This window comes from Delphinapterus leucas, chromosome 11 (assembly GCF_059928025.1).
Source record: "Delphinapterus leucas isolate spDelLeu-1000000601 "Yukka" chromosome 11, BTC_Dleu_Yukka2, whole genome shotgun sequence".
Lineage (NCBI taxonomy): Eukaryota > Metazoa > Chordata > Mammalia > Artiodactyla > Monodontidae > Delphinapterus > Delphinapterus leucas.
In genome coordinates this window covers 66211420-66235683 of record NC_143139.1, presented here as the reverse complement: position 1 = coordinate 66235683, position 24264 = coordinate 66211420, and the positions used below count along the sequence as shown (strand labels likewise).

Genomic DNA, 24264 nt, shown 5'->3' with positions numbered 1-24264 from the left:
TGCCAATGGAATATGAGCAGGAGTAATTGTGTCATTTCCCCAATAAGATAGGAAGTAGGTGTACATTCCCTGTTCTTTCTTTCCCCTTCCCCTGGTTGGAGGCAAAGTACTTCAAGGCCCTAGGAGATGATGAGCCACAAGATGGACAGAAGCTGAGTCCCTGAATCTCCCTATAGAGGAAAGTCAACCACCAACCATCAATAAATGGCATTGGACCAGTACCTGAGTTCGAAAGAAATGGTTGTGTTAAGCCACTAACATTTTCAGACTTATTTGTCACATCGGCTAGCATTATTCTAATATCACTCAATTTTAATATAACACTGTCACCAATTTAAAAAAATTTTTAAAGAATTAAAATTGTTTTTTCTTAGAAGTTTAATACAGCTTTTCACCCAAACCTGAGAAATTAAATCACTAACACATTTCTCACCAAGTGAGTATTTAATCTGTTTGAAAGTTTCCAGCAATGGTAAGCTTACTAACTTCTGAAGCAATCATTTCTCTGTGAGAAAATTCTGTTTATAGGAAAAAATTTCCCTAGTTCGAGTTGCATATCCCTATATATCTACCCATTTGTCTATTCTAGAATTACCAGGCTTAAACTTATTCCCTTATTCTCTCTTCTAAAAGGCTGGTTTGGTTTTCTTTTTTGGTCATGCTGCGTGGCTTGCAGGATCTTAGTTCCCCTACCAGGGATCAAACCTGGGCCCCGGCAGTGAAAGCGCGAGTCCCAACCACGGGACTACCAGGGAATTCCCAAGGGCTGATTTTTTATTATTTCAAGATATCTATACATTCTGCCTCCAAACTATGTCTTTGCTTCACAAATCAATCATGCCTTAAAGAAAATAAATTAAACTTTAAACTATCTTTGGGAAGCCCAGCAGCAGTAATTACATATCAAGCTTCAATATTCTTCGTAAACTGTGATAGCCACTAGTTATACTAACTTCGTGACAGGGTAACTTATATTGTTAGTTGAGAAAACTAACACATTAAAAAAAAAATCTAACATACAGAATGAAAGTCACAGGTTTTTGGGGGGCAAAAACAAGCATTTGAGATGTTTAAGCATTCCAAACATAGTGGTAGAAAGAGACCACAAAGCCACTTACAAATATACGGATTTTACCATGTTGGGACTGATAACTTTTTGAGGTTTTTGTCCCAATATTTTGACATAAAGAAGGATCTGTATTAACTAAGTCAACTAGAAGAATTTTTAATGTAATTTCTAAGAAATTCTGTGTTTTGAAGTTCTATAACACCAGCATCTTTTATCCATTATTTGTATTTATACTTTTTTTTCTCTGACTTGAATATTGATTCAATTATGCAAAGCTTCCAAGAGGAAAGCTTCATATTGAAAACTTCTGACCCCTTTGTGCAGTTTTTACCAACCAATCAGACTTTCAGGAGTTCTTTTCCTCCCCCTAAAATGCTAGAACATGGTACATGGCGACCTCTACTGGTTCTCAAATAATGTAGCCAAAGTCATTTTGACAATTTCAGCAAAGAGCAGCTGCTTTTGTGAGGTCTAGGGAAAATTACTAGCATGAATCGAAGAGTAAATATTTCAGAAAAATAACAGATCTCTGCTAGCTTTAATGCAGTTTCAAATTCTATATTCAATAATTTCTTCAGTTCAAGAAATGTGTTGGGTTTTGACCCTCACCTCCCACCTGTGTTTTACTTATTTCTGAGAATGAAAGCATAGTTGCTATAGTCAGGAAAACACGTATTTCAGATTTCAAAAACAATTCTTGATAATTTTACTTATTACAAAAGGAAGACAAGCTTGTTGAACAAAAATTCAAACATTCATGAACTGATGCCAGTAAAAACGTGAAAGTCTCTTCATCAGCATTTCCCCTCCCTAGTCCTGCTTTCCAGGATTCAGGTTAATTTCCCATGGGAAAAAAATATTTTTCGTGTGTGGATTACCTGGCTTGGGATTTTAGGCTTAGTTTGTGTAGATAGAATTTAAGCATATGTTGGCTTTTAGAGTAACAGGGTAAGGAGGAAAAAACTACACTCTCCTTCCCTGGCCTTTAATAATTTAATACTCAAGAAGATTGCTCACAGATCTTGCCAGAGGAAAGATTTAGCTAGTTTTCTTCTCCTAAAAGTATCGGGGTACTAACATTAATTTTCAAACAGGTGGGAAAAAGAACTCAGTGTGCTTGAATATAAGTATCCCAAATCAAGGTTTTCAAAATTAAGTACACGGTAAGAATTGTGCTCCACCAGAATTAATAAACTTATTTTTAGAATAGTCCAAATTCCATTTAGAAATGTTGCAACATCAAAAATCTCTCAATAGGGACTTCCCTGGTGCGCAGTGGTTAAGAATCCACCTGCCAACGCAGAGGACATGGGTTCAAGCCCTGGTCCAGGAAGATCCCACATGCTGCAGAACAACTAAGCCTGCGAGCCACAACTACTGAGCCCATATGCCGCAACTACTGAAGCCCGCGCGCCTAGAGCCCGTGCTCTGCAACAAGAGAAACCACCACGAGAAGCCCATTGACCATGAGGAAGAGTAGCCCTCGCTTGCCGCAACTAGAGAAAGCCTGCGTGCAACAACAAAGACCTAACGCAGCCAAAAAAAAAAAAAAAAAAAAACTCTGAATAATAAGGCTTCTTAATTCTTCACTCATAGGAACATTTAATATTAGACATCTAACACAAGACAATGCCAAAAAACAAGCAATCTTAGTAGTTTCATGGAGTTCATGGTTTGATTTAACCTATAAAAGAGTATTAAAAAAGCTTTTTGATTAAGGATGAAAAAAGGAAAGCTAGAATTAAGAGTATTTTGTGCATGTAAGTTAGAAGTTTACTAGCATTTCAAGATCAGATAATAGTTTTAACTATTAGAAGATGGGTAAAATCCTAGCTATATCAGGTCCTTGAAAATGGAAATTAAGAAATTGTTTTTCAAGAAATTTATTGAATGGGTACAGAATAAAACACCATTCTCCAATAAATGTAACATTCACTAGAAGATTTAATCACTTTACCCTAAATTACAGGAGTTTGCTGGATGTTGGAAGTTTTTGAATTAGATTTTAATGGTTGCTTAGGATAGAGAACTAGCTTGTGCTAATGAAGTGAATCAGGCTAGTGGTTTTCAGCTGTGGCTCCTCAGACCATCTCTGGTTTGCTACTGTATTTCCCCTGGTCCACCATGAAATCAGAACACTAAGATAAACCAAGATGATTTTTCATGAAGTTAAGTACGTTAAATTTAAAGAACTGCACTTTAACCTTTTTGTTTGTTCTATCAATTATCTTTTTTATGAAAAAGATAATAATGGAATAAAATAAGTAAAAATAAAATTAAAACTGATCTTATTTGGCAAAAGAAAAAGTTGACAATACTCTGGTTCCCCCCTCCCCAAACTTTTGAAATTTTTTTACGTATCTTTAAAACACCAAAGACTGTTGTCACTGCCTTGTCAGTCCCTTAAGTTTTTCAAAACGGTCATTTTACCCTAACATCTCAGGCATGCAACTTCTGAACCAAGTTTCCTCAGGTCAGAGTTCGTATAGCACTTACAGAATCCCCTATTTGACAGTAAGAATATGGCTAAAATAACATGTGACTTATCATAATTCTAAACTATTACAGAACTTCTACATTTTGTGGAAAGATTTTTTTGTCTTCTGGTTTTTGAGAAACACTTGTGAAATCCACATGTATATCAGTGGGATTTATCTTTCAGAATGCGGAAGATATGTTTTGCCAGTCATAAATGAACTGTAATCCCCATAGACTCAAGTTTAATTCAAAAACACTCTCTCCAGAGCTGCTAAATTTGGCAATCCACAGTCTCTCCTCCATATGCTCTCCTTAGGGGATTTTACATACATTGTCCATAATGGTTTCTACTAAGGATGTCTGGAAAAGTAGATATTATGGACACAGAAGGGCCATTAAAGGGAATTTGAAAACAGATCCATTAAGTTGAAGTGTACAATTGTAAGAGTCTTCAAGTTGGATGGACTCTGCTAATTGATATTCAAGGAATAACTCCATCTACCCGCAGTTTATATCATAGCGTCTAACTGCTCATGCTTGTATCGCTAACCAACCTGGTTTGGTAGTCTCCCTGGAGAGAGGAATATTAGCAGAACGTGGTGAACATAAAAAAGAACAGCAGATAAATAATGAACTGTCCCTAAATGTGGGCCTCATTTCCATTCCATTCTGTTGTTCAGCGCTTTCACTGTTTCAAATAGCCATCTTTTTTTCATTAATTACATCAGCTCTGCCTCTGTTATGTCTTGTTGGAAAAGAGAAAAGAAAGTTTCCATTATTTCCCTTCTAGACTGTGGCATGCAGCAGCCGTTGTGTTCTGCAAACATCCAGTCATATCTTAGAATCTCTGGTCATTTTTGAGTGGATTTAAAAACACTTTTCAGTATTGTTATTCTCACTGTCCCCAAACTTGTGAGCTTGAGTTTCTTTTCTCTCTCTGCTCATCTTTTGTGGCCTTACTCCCTTTTCCTCCACCTGGCTCTCATTTTCAAGCTCTGTAATAGTTCTCAAGAGCAATGCAAGTATCCCAAAGGTTTCTCTGCCGGGCCCTGTCTCAGCCCTACCACACTATTTCTGAGGGGTTTGCTTTGTTTTAATTATGTTACCTTTCCTTCTGTTTAAATGACTTTCAGGACACAATCTCTCTTCTGCCATGCATGTTGGACAACAGCACTGCAGTCCTTGTCATGCGACCCTTGACAAAGGCAGAGTTTGCAGTTTTACCTGCAGCAGCTGCCTTCACGGGCTGGGAATCACGTAGTCATAATGATTCCCTGAATGTAGACAGTACTTTCTGGTTTTGAAAGTTCTTCCCCACCCATTGTCCCATTTGACACCACAAGGATCCTACAAAGCAAATAGGATGTACCTTATTCTTCCCATTTGATAGATGAGGAGAAATATGGCCCTAAGAAGTCATGGAATTGGATCAGCAAACTCTGAGCACTAGCGAGAGATGGAACAGGAACGAGAAGTCTGGCTTCTGTCTTTGGTGTTTTCTCCCAGTGCCTTTCCTCCGGCCTCTCTTTCTTCATCCGTAAAATGGGAAACATACTACCTTTGTGTTATGAGGAAAGGATGAAAGAATCCGGGTGAGTGCCACTTAGTAAGTGCTCAGTAACTGTTTATTGTGATCCTTTGTCATATAAATCCAACAGCTAAATTGGCTGAATAACATACATATGCAGCTGCTCTCTGGCTGCATGCGTCAGGATGTATTGCTCCTCCAAGGAGAGATTTTGAGCAGCCACTGACTGAACTACGTTAATTAGAAATTGATGTTTGGTTCCAGCAGTGCAGCAGCAACAATCCTCCTCCCTTTGCTCCCACAAGGAAAATGATACATGTAGCTTGATTCTTCTACACAACACAACCAGCTAACCCAACACAGTATGGTGCACATGTGGATAACAGATTCTGCATTTATAGTATCCAGTCTTACGATTTACAAGCTGTACGGTCATGGTCTGGACAAATTACTTAATCTCTCTGTGCCTCAGTTTTTCCTCTCCGTAAAATGTGGATATTGAGGCTTATCAAATGGGTTTGTCGAGGGGAATAAATGAATATAATAGGGATGTTTAATTTAAAAATTTGACCAGGGCACCAAGGTATGGTAGCTACCAGATATAATAGATCTTCAAAATGCAAAATTCTCAAGTCCATTGGAAAGAAAGTACTCGAGTTCACTGACGTTATGAGCCCTTTACCTGGGTCCTTCACTGAGAGCAGCGATATGAAAACAACAGAAGGGCTGGGATTTGGAGAGGGTCTATCAGGAGATTTTCCTGGGTGAGAGCTGCATTCTTACCTCCCCCCGCGGGGAGGGGTGTGGTTATGCAGCCTCCCCAAGGCAAGCCTGGTGAGAGGGGCTTCCCTGGAACCACTCAGAGAGTACGGTAGGTGTTCCTGGGCCGCAGGGACTGTAGCCCACAGCGTGCCTGAGAGTGAGAGCCGCTGATGACAACACAGCAGAGAGTTGCCTCTGGGCAGTAACTGCACCTGCCCAGTATCAAGTTAAGGTGTATGGATCCTGGGGACTAGTTGTAGAAACTATGGCTGTGAGGTCAGCCTGCGGTTGTTTTTAAAGGGATTCCACTCGAGTACACGGTCCGCGGGGAAAGGAGACGGCAGGCACATGTCTAAAGCAGGATGGAGAGGCTCAGTCAAAGCTGAGGCCCAGCCCATGGTAAGAGTTTCAGCGGAGGGATCTGGGAGGGAGTCCCCAGGGATTGGAGTCTAATTGCTTTACATTGTTGTGTTAGCTGCTGCTGTATAACAAAGTGAATCAGCTGTACATGTACATATATCCCCATATCTCCTCCCTCTTGCGTCTCCCTCCCTCCCACCCTCCCTATCCCACCCCTCTAGGTGGTCACAAAGCACCGAGCTGATCTCCCTGTGCTATGCGGCTGCTTCCCACTAGCTCTCTATTTTATGTTTGGTAGTGTATATAAGTCCATGCCACTCTCTCACTTTGTCACAGCTTACCCTTCCCCCTCCCCGTGTCCTCAAGTCCATTCTCTGCATCTGCGTCTTTATTCCTGTCCTGCCCCTACGTTCTTCAGAACCATTTTTTTTTAGATTCCATATATATGTGTTAGCATATGGTATTTGTTTTTCTCTTTCTGACTTACTTCACTCTGTATGACAGTCTCTAGTTCCATCCACCTCACTACAAATAACTCAATTTCGTTTCTTTTTACGGCTGAGTAATATTCCATTGTATATATGTGCCACATCTTCTTTATCCATTCATCTGTCAATGGACACTTAATAACATGTTTTAAATCATAAATTAGGTTGGGTTTATGACTTGAAGTGAGTGTAGGACTATTAACTAAATAGAACTTGTAAAGTCACAGGCTGGCCCAGGATGCCATCCAAATAGGGAAAGGAACAGCCCCACTGAGGACTAAAAGGAGAGAGAGACAGAAACCAGGTTATTTTGTAATTAAATCTGATGGCTTCTGATTAAGATCGCTTAGATAAAGAATCTTGAATATAGAATATTCACCAAGCTATTAGTGTTCTTTTTTCTTTACTCTGAAAGCCTATTTTCTTACCTGAAAAGTAAAAAATTTGAATGCAAAAGAATATTAACAAGTAAAGTTTAAATATTTAAAATCTCTGACCCAATAAAAAGCCGTCATTACTTCCAGTAGTAAGGAGCTCACTACCTCATTAAACTATTAGAAACCTACAGATGCTACAAAGTCTATTCTTATATCAAAACAAAATCCATGTTCATGTAATTTCTATCCATTTGTTTATGTTTTATCCCCTGGAGGAACACAGATCATGAAATTCTGCGGTTTTCAGGTTTTTTTCTCTCTTCCACATAATGTTAAAAAACAGTTACATCTTCCCTTATTCTTTATTTTCAGCCTAAATATTACTGTTTCCTTCTATTCTTTTTCATATAAGGTGTCACACTTCTCATCTTGATCTCCTTCCTCTGCAGTTTTTCCGGTTTGTCAATTTCCCTCCTCCTGAACTGAACACAAGGCTGGATCTAACCTGAGAGCAGAGCTACTTTAGCCATCATATAATGTGCATATTAGGTTTGTGGTCAACTCAGACATCTCAAGTTATTTTCTTAGGAAATAGCCCCCAAAGTCAGGTCCTCTTTATTCTGTACTCATACAGCTGGTTATTAAAAAGTGAAGCAAAAAAAATGTACTTAGTTATACTCCATTTTGTCAGTTTTACCCTAGTGTTCCAGGCTTCTGAAAATATTTGGAATCTCTCTTCTGATTCAGACTGATTTTTAGAAATTATTTTTTCTCTATCCCAGCTTTGGCCATTTGATAAACATTCTTCTAATCTGCATTTAAGGAACTGATTTAAAAAAAAATTGAAGAGGACGATTATTTTCCAGTGAACATCCTTGGGTGTGTAGATACTTGTGCACACTCAGTGCATTTCACCAGGGCATATACTCCAAAGTGGAATTATTGGGTGATAAAATATAAGTATGTTCATTTTATTAGATGTTGATAAATTGCACATTTTTAAGATGTTAAATACAATTTGGTTACAATTAACTTTCTTTACATGAGGAAGTTGCTGTTCGTGAAGTCACAGTTTACACTAACTGTGTAAAACAGGCCATGGAATGCATGTGACAATGACACCCAGTGTGCAGGGCTGGACGAGCCAGCTGCACGGTCCAGATTCCCATGAAGGCAGCAGCGGTGATCTCGTCACACTGGCCTGTACCATGATTTCGGCCTTGGTCTGACCTTGTTTCTGCCCACATTCTAAGCCTGGTTATTTGGCTTTATGGTGCTTCTATGAGCTAAACTTTATTCATTAAAAAAAACCTCCATTTCTGTTTAAAGGTAAGGCCAGAATTATTTTCTGTTGCTTACGGCTAAGAGGGTATCGCAACTCTTTCCCTACTTCTACTTAAACGCTCCTTTCCATTTCTTTCCCCAGCAGTTTCAGAGTAAGAGTTCACTCCTCTGTTAATATGCATATTCATACATATTTGGACACTCCCACAAACTGAACAACTGCTATCCCAGATGAGATCCAGTTTTTTTTCTATGAATGTCCAGGCTGCTTCTTCAGCAGAATGGGGTTTCCCAGCCTTCCCACACTCTGTATTCTTTCTTCTCTTCTTTCGTACTCTGCCCTTTGTTTCATTTTGATTTTGTTTCCATGCTTATTTCTCACACAGGCAACGAAACAAAACCCAGAAATAAAGGGATATGGTATCAATGGCCGTTAAAGTTAGCAAATTTAGCAGTGAGGAGAAAGTTGCATGTGGATGAAAAACACACTGTAATTCTTTTCCTGTTGGAAGTAAATATTTTCAGCCCCACGCATAAATGGTAAGTCACAAAAGTAAAATAATAAGAATGCATTGCATGCTTGTTGTCCTGCTGGACTTAAGCTCCGTTCTGGCTCCTTTAGTTTGCTTTGCAGATTTATACTCTAATCCACTGATTGTATATCTTATAATTTGTTTCTCAAAGGACAATTTTATTTCATTTACTTGCTAGTTTTTAGGAAAGGGAATGTCATTCTTGGTACACAGCTGCATTTTAATAGGCGAATTTTACACAAACATTAAAAAGTGGTTGAATTGGGAGTATCTCTAAAAATTCTGATCACCAATTCTAATGTGTGCGTGGGGGGTTTCCACACCACCACCAAGCAATTCTCTGACACCATCTGCATGGCCTACACTTCAACTCAATTCTGACCCTCCCTAGAGAACAGCTTGAGCTTCTACAGATTAAGGGCTCAGTCCCACAAGCCCCCTTCTCCCACATCAGATGCCAGTCGCAAGCCCAGGTTGTTACCTGTGCTTCTGACCAACCAGCTATGGATGGGAGGTTCCAGTGAACATCTCACAGATCTCAGAAATACTTGCTAGATTACTGGTTTATAATTAAAAGGTATAACTCAGGATCAGCCAGGTAGAAAAGAGTGTAGGGCAAGGTATGGAGAAATGGCGAGTGTGCCACTCTCTCCCAACCTCCACGTGTTCACCAACCTGGAAGCTCTCCAAACGCTGTCCTTTACAGTTTTTATGAAGGCTTTATTACATATGTGTGATTGATTAAATCACTGACCACTGGTGATTGATTCAACCTCCAGTCCCTCTCTCCTCCCCAGAGGTGGGGTGGGATTGAAATCTCCAACCCTTTAATCACTGGGTTGGTTCCCCTGGCAACCAGCACCATCCTTAAGTGCTTACAAAAGTTACCTAATTGACATAAACTCAGGTGTGGTTGAAAGGGGTTTGTTAGGTATATTAAGACACCTTTATCACCCTTATCACTTAGGAAATTCAAGAGTTTTAGAAGCTTTGTGCCAGAAACAGGGACAAAGACCAAATACATGTTTAATCATAACATTCTTGTTAGTTTCCAATAAGCTGTATCTGAAAAGACTGAATCTCAGCATTAAGTTACCAAATAAAAAAGAAGAGTATCTCAGACCAGAGACTCTGGTCCATACATCCTCAAAAGGCTTCTGAACAAAGCATCTAATATGAATTGCTGACGGTAAGCCTCTGGCATCTAGTTTTTACAAACCCCAAGTCATTTCACTGCACAGACTCTGTTGACAATTAGTGAGCTAGTAGAAGGTTAATAACAAACACTGTGGTGGACTTACTGGCATTGCTGGCCTGGCGTCCCTTCTCTCTCCTGGTGCAGCCATCCTGATTTCCTCCTGGGGAGACACGCTCCTCCACGCACAGCCAATAATTCAAAAGGGGCTGACCCCAGGCTGCCTGCTCCGGCGGGGAGATATGTAACTCAGGCTTAGCCAATCCATAGTGATTGGTGCAGGGATAGGTATCTGACCCAAGCAAACCCTGTAAGGCTTGATTGCAACCCTTCTGTTTAGAACTGGGTGAAGAGATGCATTCTTCCCCCTGGGATTTCATTAGGATCATGCGTCAGAATCATTAGGATCAGCTAGTGACCTAGAATTGCTCAGTCAGCTTGAGGGGTGGGGGCATGTAGAGGATGCTGAGCTGAGAATGAAATCAATTCAGAGGAAAGAAGAACAAGAGTGGGTGAAAGGGACAGAGGGACAGCAAGAGAGTGAGAGAGCAAGAGAGAAAAAGCTAGAGTATTATATTAGTATTTGAGCCCCTGAATCCATCTGTATCTGAACTAGATTAGCCCTAGGACTTTTCAGAGCCATAATGTGTCTTAGTCTGCTCAGGCTGCCACAACAAAATACCATACACTAGGTGACTTAAACAATAGAAGTTTATTTCTTATGGTTATGGAGGCTGGGAAATCCAAGATCAAGGTGCCAGCAAAGTAGGTTTCATTTGAAGGCAAAGTAGGTTTCACCTGAAGGCCTCTGCTCTTGATTTACAGGCAGCCTCTATGCTGGTGTCTGCATGTGTGTGTGTGTGTGAGAGAGAGTGAGAGAGAGAGAGGGAAAGAAGAAGAAGAAGGAGGAGAAGGGGGTAGGGGAAGGGGGAGAAGAGGGAGGGAGAGAAAGAGAAAGGTCTCTGGTGTCTCTTATTTTAAGGACACTAATCCTATCATACCAGAGCCCTACCTTTATGATCTCATTTAACCTTAATTACCTCTTTTTATAATTATAAGCCCTATCTCCAAATACAGTCACATTGGGTGTTAGGGCCTCCGCATTACAAGCTTTGGGGGGATAAAATTGAGTCCGAAGCATGACACAATAAATTCCCTCTCCTCCTTTTGTTCTGAAGGCGTTGGGTTGGGTTTTCAGTCACTTCATATGACAGAGTTCCAAATGCTACAGAGCCACTGCTGTTGACTTCAGCACTCAACTCATTCCATTTCTGTCCTTATGAGTCTGCCTTCCTAATCAGACCAGTGCAGTGGGCAACAAAGCCTGTAGGACAGACGAGGCCATCTAGTTGGGGAGGTTTAGAGCATGGCCTCTGGGGTCTGGGCTGGGTATGAGCTCCAGCTCCGTCATTCACTTAGCCTCCCTCTGGGTGTGTGAACTCACCTATAAGTGGTATGGACAAAAAGTCCCTACCTCTGGAATTATTATAAGGATTTGATACATTAATATTCATAAACTACCTAGAACAGTGCCCGGCACCGTGCTACCATGATGTTTGTTAAATATCAGGTCCGTACATACATACCTGTGTTAAATCACTGCTTGTGCATTTATTAGCGAGTGACTGCATGTTACTTAACTCTTCTGAGCTGCTCCCTTTGAGTGATAGCACATATAAATTTACTAGCACAGGTCCTGACATAGTGAACACTCAATAAATGGCATGTGAACAAGTGGATAAGTTGCAATTAAAAAAAGAAGTTCCCCTTTTTCTCTTGAAATTTTCACTTTGAACTTGAGTATATTTAATTTGGGATTCCTTTATAGATTTATTAGATTCATCTATTTTTCTCTCGACTTCAGAAAGCATTAGTTATCTAATGCTCAAATATAATTATATGGAAATGACAGTTGTGTCCAAATGAGATGGAATAATTTAGACTAGCATTTGATAACAGTGCTTTCCACAATTCTTAAGAAATCTGTTGCTGAAAAAATACCAGGGCAAAGTGGAAGTCTAACAGGAGCTGTGTAATTAACAATTATTTAGATAGATTACTTTTCTAAGAAACTTTCTGTAATGGAACAAACCACAGACTTCTTATTAAAATTATACTCTATTAAAAGTATTAAAATTATATTCTATTAAAAGTAAAGACCAGAAAAGCAGAATGGGTTGCCTCTTTCTTGTTTAATCAAAGCAGGGGTTTGTTCAAAGTCAGGGTTCTACCTGACTTTAGATGAGATTTATATCATGGAATTCCACATCAAAGGATCTCTTGAACTGCTGACTTAAGTTGGGAAAAGAAGATGATAACTGTGTGATTTTGCAGCCAGATTCATATTATAAATTAAAATTTTCCACTTTGTCCAAGTTGGTGACTCTCAGAAGCAGACCTCTCTTTCTCATCAGGGAAATGGCTTCCTGTCCCAAATAAACAGGCTATCAAGGTTATTCAAAATTTTGTTTCCAATTTTCACTTAAAATTTTTTCTATTTTAAAATTATTCCTACAAAAAGTCAAACGATAAAGATATGTTTAAAGAAAAAGTTGTGTCCTTCATTCTCCATTTCCCCCTCTATTCTTATCCGTCTGAGGTAACCAGTGTCTTCAGTGTATTTCCTTTTTTAATGAAAGTGGAATCATATTGTACACATTACTGTCTCTTGCTTTTTTTTTTTTTTTTTTGTATGTGATTAACATCCCTCCTCCAGGGATGTGAGCTCAAACACATTCTTTACATAGTGGCATAAAATTTCAAGTAAGCATCACCAGATTTTATTCACTAGACCATTTAAATTTTTTTCAGATTTTTTCTTTTGTCACCACAAAGGATGTCAATAAACATGCACATGTTCTTACATTGACAAAAAACACAAAATGAGATTTCTCTAATGTGCAGTGATTTTAGGGTAATTTCAAGATGATACCACATCCTTCCAACACAGTAAAAGGAAATAATGACCTTTGTGAACAGGAGACTCTGAAAAAAAAATAAAAGAATGTAAGGAATACATTTAAATAATTTAGGTCACAAGTGATCCCATTCACTTTTGCAATGTGGTGCGTGTTGTAGTCAACCTCTGTAAATCATTTCTAGATCTATGAAGAGGGCCATGAAGTCTCCATATTCATTGGAAGGCCGTGGGTAGTTTCTCAAAGTATGGTTCCTAGAGGCACACTGGTGGGGATCACACACATGTTCACAGTAAAGATTCCACTGCCCACCACCTGGAGATTTTTATTTAGTGGGTTTGGAGCGGGGGCCCGGTAGCTTCACATTTCAACCAAAAATTCCCAGGTGGAATTCCCAGGTGAAAGCATTGGAGTTTGTAGGTTTGGGACTAGATTGGGGGTCAGCCAAATTCAGCCTTCCACCTGTTTTTTATGGCCTGTGAGCTAAGGATGGTTTTTACATTTTTAAATGGTTGAAAAACAATCAAAAGAAGAATATTTCACGATATGTGAAAAGTAAATGCAATTCAAATTTCAGTGTCCATAAATAAAGTTATTGGAACACAGCCACACCCATACATTCTGTATCTATGGCGGTTTTTGGGCTACAACAGCAGAGTTGAGTAGTTGCCACAGAAACCATCTGGCCACAAAGCCAAAATATTTACAATCTGGCCCTCTATAGGAAAAGTCTGCCAGCCCTTGGACTAGATGGTCTCTAAGGTCCCTGTCATTTCTGAATGTATTTTATTCACTGTCTTATTTACCTCCTTCCAAATGCAAATGCACCGCCAAACCGTAGAGCTGGCACAGACCCCTGGAGGTGCAGAGCGTGGGTGGAGATCAGACACCAGGATGAGTTATAACTTAGGAGGCAATGTGAGCCACGTATAATAAATTACACGTTAGCACGGTCAGAAAGTGAGTACAACTGCACCAGCTAATCCTAATGCCACATTACACGAACCGGGCTCTGGTTCCAGTGCTCCCACACACTGGCTCATGGAATCCTTGCAACAACTCTGTGATGTACGTGCTATCTTTTTCCTCCTTCTATAGTCGAGGAAACTGAGGAATGGAAAGTTTAAGTTACTGGCCTAAGCGTACGTTATTATAAGTAACAGAGTGGGAATTTGAACCCAGGTAGTCTAGCTGCAGTGTCTGGACATAAAACCACTACGCCATTACTGCAGGCGATAAGGTAAAAGTCATTTAAAGGTAAAAATCACCTTTTTTGGACTCATATCTCAATTCCAGTTTGAAAGTCAGGGTAGTGGGATGTTACCTTCTGGTGAACATGACCTCACCTTTTTACCCAGGGTCACAAGGTCAAATATCCTCAGGGCCGGTTGGGAGCATCGCTGAATGAGGAACACTGCCTTCTCAAACACAGCTGTTTTTCTTACTTTGAAGAGCACCGTGGAAACAGAGCCTTTTCATCACAGGAAAACAGCTGTGTGAGGAGTGATGGTAACTGGCAGTTGAAGGGCTAGGAAACAATCACGTGTGGTGAGGACTGTGTGTGGCTGGGGAGGAAGTGCCCCATCGAGAAAGGGCCTGCTCGTCACCTCTAGCTTCTTACTGATATGTAGAAATGAGGGCAATCCAGATTTTGGTAGTGTGACCTCCCAACATTTCAGAGTTCAGCCATTAATTCAAATATTAAAAACAAACAAAGAAAACACACTGTCTGGGCCAAACAAAATAAGATTTCAAGTCACCAGTATGGGACCCATGCTTTAGTAATTTTCTCTTTAGGCTAAATCATCTTAATGCGAAACCTTTCCAAACGGATCTGTAGGCCCAGACCTTTAATCAGAGCATGGCTGTCCCCTTGAACTGGTGCCAAGTTTTGCAGTCAACTGTAGTTGATGAGAGCTACAAAGTTACCTTCAGATGTCCGAGTCCTACCTGTCAGATACTTATGCTGTGATCAAGCCTAATGCCCTCCTTATGTATGTTACAAGAAATGTCTGCTTTATGTTAGTAGACAATCTTTACCAGGACTGGCAGCATTGATAAGTGCTTTTCCTTAATGGAAGAGCATATTTTCATAGCTTTTCCAGGAGTATCTTGGTGCTTTTAATGGAACCATGATCCATCCCCTTAGTTATTCTTCAATCACACAATGCTTATTTCATTGAATACAATGGCTCATGCCCATTCACTGATGGCCCCCAAATAAAAGCTCTTTTTTGAAATTTGAAAGTGCCTCAGAGTAGAGTACACAACAAGGAAAAGAACAAAACAGAAAAATGCCAGTTGTTCAGTTGAAGCAAAAAAAATGATGTTCAGAGTACTGTAAACTTGAGTGATAAATCACTGTTAATAAAATAATTTAAAAACATCCGTCACTCTGACAATCTGAAATGGTATTTAAATCATTTAGACATTCTATGAAAAATCTATCTAAAGAACTTTCAGATCCCATAGGAAACAATTTTTTATAAAACAATATTTTAAAATATTTTCCGTGAGATTCTACACAGAAAAATAGTGCCTTAAATGGAATTTCAAAATCAATCAAAATTTATTGCTCAAATTTGACGTTTATGTGTTCCAGTTGGAGTTCATGGACTCTGCACAAAGTAAGCATTATTTTGAATATTTTCAGTTACTTTAATATATAGTGTCATAAATAAAGGACAAATTGTCTTCAGAGGCCTACCTAGGAGTTTGGAGTATGAAAAACATGACACTTTGGCACTCAAAACAATTCCCAAATGAAAACTAAAGGATTATATAGAAGCACAAACAAGACACTGAATTAAGAAAATGCGAAACTTTACAAAACATCAATTCAAAAAACAATCACAAAACACTTAACACAATATGGTAATCTTGGATTAGATCATGAAACAAAAAGACATTAGTGGAAAACTACTGAAATCTGAATAAAGTCTGGAGTTAATACTAATGTGCCAATGTTGGCTTCTTGGTTTTGACAAATGCATGGTCTGAATGTAAGATATTAACATTAGAGGAAACTGGGTGAGAGGTATATGGGAACTTCATTTCTGCAACTTTTCTGTAAACCTAAAATTATTCCAAAATAAAAGGCTTACTTGAAAAAAAAAACCACAAAACAACTGGTAAGAGTATTAATCTGTGCCCTGTAAGCAAACAACAGAATAGGGTAGGCTGATAAAATTTACTTGCCATTAGTGCCATCTGTGTACGCACATGTGGGTGGTGTATGTATATGTCAGGGGACAGGTGGGGATGTGTGAACACAGGTAACATACTTCCATCTTTTCCTCAGTTGACAGTCTGCTACTCCAAGTGTGAAAGGACAGAAATGAGTGTGGGAAGTGAGTTCCTAAACATTCTATTAATAAAAATATATATAATAAAATATATTAATACAATATATTAATTATATTTAAATAGACATTAGGAATTCCTGTGTTAAAAAAGATAGGTCATTGTAATTGGACAACGCCCAACTTTGGCTCTTTTGTGTATTTTCGATTTTTTTAAACAGTTTTATGTCTCTTGGTTGTATCTTTTAAAATATATACCAATGAAAAGGATTAGAGTTTGTTTCCAGACTCTATAAAGCATATTTTTTTTTTTTTTTTTTTGCGGTACGCGGGCCTCTCACTACTGTGGCCTCTCCCGTTGCGGAGCACAGGCTCCGGACGCGCAGGCCCAGCGGCCATGGCTCCTGACCCAGCCACTCCGCGGCACGTGGGATCCTCCCGGACCGGGGCACGAACCCGCGTCCCCTGCATCGGCAGGCGGACCCTCAACCACTGCGCCACCAGGGAAGCCCTAAAGCATACTTTTATACTCATTTCTATCCCTTCACCAAAGAAGCTACCTTGTCACAGGTTTCCCCTTTGCTGTACAGAACAGAGGTGTTAATGAGGTCCAGTAGACATATACCAGCATCTTAAAAGTAACTTGAATAGGTCTGCTTTTGGGCAGGATGTAGTAGGTCATAGCAAGCCAACACTTTTACTGCAACCACCAAAAAAAGGGCAAATAAACTACAAAAAAAAAGCACATATTTTAAAAGATATCAGAAAGTAAGGAAATGGCATAAACAAAAATTCCAGAAAGAGGACAATCACTTCCTGAAATAAGCTGGCAGCTGTTGGCCATCATTTTCTTTAAGGTCTGAGCATTGATCTTGGCTGAGCCACAAAGCTTCTACTGGGGGAAAGAGATCCTAGCAAATCTTTCAGCTTTCTTCTGGGGCTTGAGGAATCAAAGGGAAACATGGAGGGTCTCAGAGATAGATGATAACAGTGGAACATTTGAAATGCAAGTAGAGAACCTGAGTTGTGCCCAAAGACGTTTTGATACAGTTGAGATCTCAAGAATCAGGATTGGGACATCGGGATCCAGCTGACACAGATTCTATACAAAAATGAAGGGTGGAGCAGATCTGAGACGGCCGATTCCTCCTACTTCATCACCTCCTATGACTCCAGCAGCCGATTACGACGCCTGTCCACCTCTGCACCAGCACCAATTCCTGTGTCAAAAGTTCAAGCAAACGGGAACCAGCAGAAGGGCACCGGGTTCAGCAGTGATGGTGTTGTGTAGTGAACCAGAGCAAAGCTCCTTCCTGGAGACTGAAGGAACCTCAGATGGAAGCACGGGGTGAGCTCATCTACAGATTTACCATTGGGTGCCTAGAAGTTCCATGGTTCACGAGGAAAATGTGTGCCAGTTGTCAATTTGACTCCATCCCCGATGACATTAAGACCTGATTTCTGTGCTAGGCCTTCAACACTCTGAGTTAAATAGATATGACTCTTCTCACTCAGTAAACATGAGTTGAGGACATTTGCCTTGAGGGAGCCAGAATCCTTAATTTTTGCAGGAAGTGCGTCACAGAATAACAGAGCAGCTCTGTGCTGAAACTGTGCAAAGGTGAGAGAAAAGCAGCGCTGCGGCTAGTGAGCCACATACGGACTCTTTTCTTGATGGATTCAGTCACAATTTTTAAATTTGTTTTTAAGCCCCACTATTCTTGGCATTATTCTAATATGCACTGCTCTAAGAAGCTGTGAAGGGAAGGTCAAATTCTAGTTTCTTGCTGTACATCATTTGTCATCATAAAAGAACAGCTTAAAACTGAGTCAGCAGGATCTGTTAATTTTAGTGAAATTGAAGAATTAAACTCCATGTCATGAAAATGGAGTTTTAGGAAATATTTTATGCCCTTTATTTTGTCCTCATCTTGATGTACAATCAGCTGCATTTAAGTTCGGGGTTTATTTATTGAAACAAAGCAGATATAAGGCACATGATTTAATCTATGAACAATTTCAGTTTGGCCTATTTGTCATTCAAGGTGTGTGCTCAATTTAGAATGGCTTCTGCTCACTCGACTCTCTCTCACGTGCTCAGTGATTAAATATTTAGATTTACAGCAAGCTCTTGACACCACCATAAAAAAGGCCACATTTAAAAGAACTGCAAAGTGCCATAAAGACCTCAGAAAATCAAATACAATCTTGAGAAACACTGCCATTATATGGGAAGACAGTATAGTGTATATTTTTATTTCGTTTTGTTGTGCTGATTATGTATACTGAGTTCTCATAAATGAAAAGAAGTCATACGTTCTAAAAAAATATCTGTCAAAGTAGCCTAGGTTTATATGCATCACACTGTTTTCTTTAACAATGGGTTCAATTTGAATTTTGATATAAATAATTAATAGAAAATTGGGGCCATTTGGGGAGTTAGTCCATGGCAAGTTTTTCTAGTTACAAGGAAGCATTTAATTTATACACTTTTATTCTAATAAAAGATGCTAGTAGAGGAAAATAAAATACCAAACGTCAGTAAATGTGATGTTAGCAAATATAATTTCTATCATTCACATATAAAACAGATGGTATGTAAGAATTAATATATTTGAACATCAGCCCACTTAGAAATATTCTCTAGATTTATTAATTTTTACAGTGCTTTCTTCACATGGGTCAGCTGGAAAGTCTAAATAGTTGCTATACATTAAAAATATAATGTTAGCTGCAGGTAATTTTTAGAATCAACTCAATCTTTTACACCAGTTTAGGTTCCCCTGTTACTTCCTTTCATAAAATCCTGTTTAGCTCCTTCATTTTATTTGTTAAATTATAATAATTCTCTAATTAATTGTGTAATTTTTGTTGTAGTGCCTTTCCTGTTACGTTCTGGACTCCTTGAGAGCTGAGACTATGTTTCTTGCTCACTATGCTAAACTTAATATTTAGTCCAGCGCTTAAAACATAGGTCTGTTCAAAAAAGATGTTCTTAATGGATAAAGGACTGAATGACTGGCACCAGCGCTAGGCAAGCTATGGCTCAACTCCAGCCCATTGCCTGCTTTTCACTGTCTGCAAGTTAAGAAGGTTTTTTCCATTTTTAAATAAATCTACTTTTCAAATGGTTATATAAGTGCCTAAACAGTAACCTCAGTTTTGCCTGTTGGCCCATAAACTCTACAATATTTACTATCCGGCCCTACGAGAAGAAAGTTTTCTGACCCTGATCTGGACCAGCACCGTTCACTAGAACTGTTGTGATGATGGGAATGCTCCATAGGATAGCCACGGACCACATGTGGCTGGTGAGCACATGAAATTTGTCTGGTGTGAGCACGGAACTGAATTTTTAATTTTATTTCATTTCATTTTAACTGATTTAAATAATCCCACGTGGCTAGCAGCTAGTGTGTTAGATGGCAGCAGACCTAGAGATACAAAAGAATAAACCTCATGTGAATACAGCAAATAATTACTCAGAGATCAAGTATATCCGCAGAAAAATATAAAAATATGCACTAATCTAGCTGTTTAGTTAGTCTTTCTGGCAAGAAAAAAAAAAGAATATAAAAATAAACTGAACTATCTACCGCTAGTTCATTAAAACAACCAATGTTATGACAATACTTTTAAAAAGCACAAAGGTAAATATTAATTCATTTAATTTGATAGTTACACAGAAGCTCGTTTAAAATAAGTGGTGGTTCTTCATCCTATGAACTGTAGTTGAGAAAAGAGCTCTTTTAGATAAGGAAGATAATGTTAATGTTCTATGAACAAATAAATGAAGAATATTGCTTTAATGAAGATTTTAAAGTTTTTCTTTGCTTTATTGAAGGACACACCACTTATCTGCAAAGAAATTCTTGAAATACATAGAATTCTATTAAAGCAAAACGTTCTATAGAACAGTAGGAAGACATTAGAGCCCATAAACAAGTAAAATCAACGATATAATCTGATGGTATCCTCAAATAGCATTAAAGTAGGTATTAAGGTGGATTGAGGGCTTCCCTGGTGGCACAATGGTTAAGAATCTGCCTGCCAATGCAGCGGACACAGGTTCGATCCCTGGTCCGGGAAGATCCCACATGCCGCGGAGCAACTAAGCCCATGTGCCACAACTACTGAGCCTGTGCTCCAGAGCTCGTTAGCCACAACTACTGAGCCCATGTGCTGCAACTACTGAAGTCCATGTGCCTAGAGCCTGTGCTCCACAACCAGAGAAGCCACCGCAATGAGAAGCACGTGCACTGCAATGAAGAGTAGCCCCTGCCTGCTGCAACTAGAGAAAGCCTGCCCGCAGCAATGAAGACCCAACACAGCCAAAAGTAAAATAAATAATTTATTTTAAAAAAATGGATTAAGAAGATTCAAATTGCAATGTGAAGTTTACAACACCCACGTTAATAAATGATTTCAAGTCTTTAAGTTGAGAAGCTCTTAAAAGGAAATCTGAATTTTGTGCTATTTAGCATTGAAATTGTTTGCTGCTCTTATTTATAACACGTGAAGTTAAAATAAAAATTGGAGTAATCTCCTTTTCTTGCTTATGCTGTTTCTGACATGTCTATGTATGAAATAGTATCTCCCTGAGTAAAACTACTTTGGCTGCCCTCTTATTTCAAATGATTTTATCATTAGGGAAAAATCTGAAATCACAGTGGACAAATAATCCCTTAATGCTTTTCCTGGCTAGCAAGTAATTTGTCAAAACAATCCAATTTCCAAATGGCATACAAAACCAATAAGATACTGAGCCAATACATCTGTTCCTCTCTGTATTTAGAGTATGGACAAGTGCCTTTCATTTTGGGTGGAAAATCCTGATTTTGGATTCTTTAACATGACAATTTAGCTCTAGTAACAAAGTATCATTTATCATTTCTCTTTGATAAAACTTTAGAATTTTTTAAAAGTCGGGTTTTATTGAGATACAAGTCACATGCAATAATATTCACCCTTTTAAAGTGCAGTTCAATAAATTTTGACACACACGCAAGTTGTGTGTTCACCACCCAAATTAACATATGGGACATTTTCATCACCCCAGAAAGTTCCCTTATGCCCCTTTGTAGGCAATTCCTCCCTTCACCCACAGCCCAGTGGCAACCAGTGACTGAACTGTTTTCTGTTTCTACAGTTTTGACTTTTCTAGAATGTTGTATAAATGACATATAAATACAGTATGTACAGCAGGTGTCTAGCTTATTTTGCTTAGCCACTTACTGTAATGCTTTTGAAATTCATCCATGTTGTTGCTGGTATCAGCAGTTCATTGCTAGCTGTTGCTGAGAAGTATTTCCATTGATGGATTTTTGACTACTATGGATAAAGCAACAATTAACATTTGCTGTATGGACCTCTGTTTTCATTTCTCCTAGGAAAACATCTATGGAATTGTTGGGTCATATGGTATGTTTAACTTTATAAAAATCTGTTCTCCAAAATAACCATATCATTTGCATCTCCATCAGCAATCTTTAAAGCTCGGGTTGTTCTACATTGTCTCCAACAGTTAGTATTATCAATCCTTTTAATTTTAGCCATCCTAATGGGTGTGTAGTGATTATCTCCTTTTAATTCATCTTTTCCTGTTGATTAATCATGTTGAATAGTTTTACATGTGTTCATTGCTGTTTTCATATCTTCTTTGGTGAAATATTTGTGCAAATCTTTTGCCTCTCTTTTTGCTGAGTTTTTGTTTTAATATTTACATACTCTGCCGATAAGCTCTTTATCAGAAACGTGCTTTGCAAATAGTTCTTACCAATCTGTATCCTGCTTTTCATTTTCTTAAGTGTCTTTTCAAGAGCAGACATTTTAAATTTGATGAAGACCAATTTGTCAGACTTTTTGCTTATGGTTTATGTTTTTTTGTATCCTAAGGAACCGTTCCTTAACTAAAGTATTTTCTCCTACATTCTATTCTAGGTTTTTAGTTTTCTCTTACATTTAGATCTAAAATCCATTTCAAGTAACCTTTTGTATGTGATACGTGGTAAGGGTTGAGATTTTTTTTTTTCATTTTGATACCTAATTATTTGTTAGCACCACTTGTTGAAATGAGTGTTTTTCCCCTGGAATAGCTTTGACACCTCTGTTGAAAATCAACCGCCTATAAATATGTGGGCCTATTTCTTAACTCATTAGTTTGTTCCATTCACCTATTTAACTGTCTTTAAACAAATACCACACTCTTGATTACTACAATTTTATAGTAAGCCTTATAAAATTTTACATTTTAAATATATAAAGGAATACTGATATCCTTCATAAACCTAAGTACTCCTGAAATAGTTGTTTATCATATAGTGTAGGTAGAGGCTTACATTGATTTGGGGCGATATCATTCCTCTAAATATGGAAGAATTGCTGTTCATAGTTGTTATTTTAGGTGGTCTGTTTTCCTGTGTTCTACAGGTAGAGGGTATACTGAACCCAGGGGATCCACAGATAGAATTCAGGGCATCCATGATCGTGGATCTTGGAGAAAACCTATTTCTTTATTTTCACTAACCTCTGATTGAAATTCAGTGTTTCCTTCTATTATAAACGTGGACAAAAAAACCTCAGTATGACTGGCAGTACCTGAAGCTCTTGCCAATAGAAGGTGCAGATATTTTCATGTCACATTACAGCTGTGGTCGATATCTTCAAATATTGCTCACATCTATTTTTACTTCAAAATCATAGTAGTTTTTATTATTTATTTTAAAATATTTGTTTGTTTTTGGCTGTGTTGGGTCTTAGTTGCGGCACATGGGATCATTCCTTACAGCACGCAGGCTCTTCGTTCCGGCGCGTGGGCTTCTCTCTAGTTGTGGTGACTGAGTGGGCTCCAGAGCATGTGGGCTCTGTAGTTACAGCACGTGGGCTCTGTAGTTACGGCACGTAGGCTCTCTAGTTGTGGCATGTGGGCTTAGTTGCCCTGTGGCACGTGGAATCTTAGCTCCCTGACCAGGGATCGAACCCACGCCCCCTGCATTGGAAGGCGGATTCTTAACCACTGGACAACCGGGGAAGTCCCCATAGTAGTTTTTAGAACTGCTACTTGATCTTGTTATTTAATGAGTAATAAACACACATATTACTAAATTATCATTTTTAAAAGCTCTGTTGTTAACTATCTCTATATGATTTGCTTCCTTTGTCAAATTATGTATTTTACTATATGTTAAAAAACACTGCTTGAGAAGGGGCCCAAGGGCTCTCTGGCATAGAAATGGTTTAGCTCTGCCCTTTGTATTCCCATTTCATAGACATACTGCTTAGGCTGTCCTCCAGCCTGAGAGGTCCATTCAGAGTGTCTTTTATGCTTCAGTTTAGAACACTGCAATATTACAAGCTTTGGGTTATTTCATCTTATACCATATATAATTATGATATATAACATATTTTATATTATAAAGGTTCAATAAACCTTAATTAAACATGTGAGACTGAACAATGCTCCATGTCAGAATCTGGAGATTCAATGGTGTTTCTCACGGTTCCTGCCTTTGAGTCATTTCGGCCCAGAATTGCAGGCAGATAGGAAGTAGGCCTGGCAACGTACTGTTTGTGTGCTCGCCACATGGCAGCCACCTAGATGACGTTCTTACTCCTCGCCTGGGTGGCGGTGGAGGTATGGGCAGAATATCAGCCACTGCTTCTCACAGGAATTGACACATATGAGGAAACCTAGAGAACAAGAAAGCATTAACCAGAATGGGAAGAGACTCACACAGAGGAAACCTGTGCAAGCATGAAACTTACCTCTGCCTGCAGCCTTGGGGCAGAGGAATGGCCAACGGGGGAAATATGCATGGCCTGCCTTCCAACTCCCCCGGATGTGTCCGGAAGACAATCCTTCTCAGCATGCAGAAGTCAAGCGGCTTCCCACTCTTGATGAGAATATTCAGCTTGCATTTACTATTTTATCCTGGCAGGCAAAAGTTCTTTCTCTCAGGCTCCCTCTTCCC

General features: G+C 39.0%; 1 protein-coding gene across 1 annotated transcript in view; it reads right to left on the bottom strand.

Annotated features, from left to right (window-relative positions):
* Window positions 1-24264, bottom strand: part of METTL25 (methyltransferase like 25) — a 154240-nt gene that overhangs the window by 6830 nt on the left and 123146 nt on the right. Inside the window, exon 12 of the mRNA XM_089921079.1 lies at window positions 1-24264. This exon is cut by the window's left edge and continues 6830 nt beyond it; it is cut by the window's right edge and continues 21128 nt beyond it. The gene's annotated coding sequence lies outside the window, so the exon portion shown is untranslated.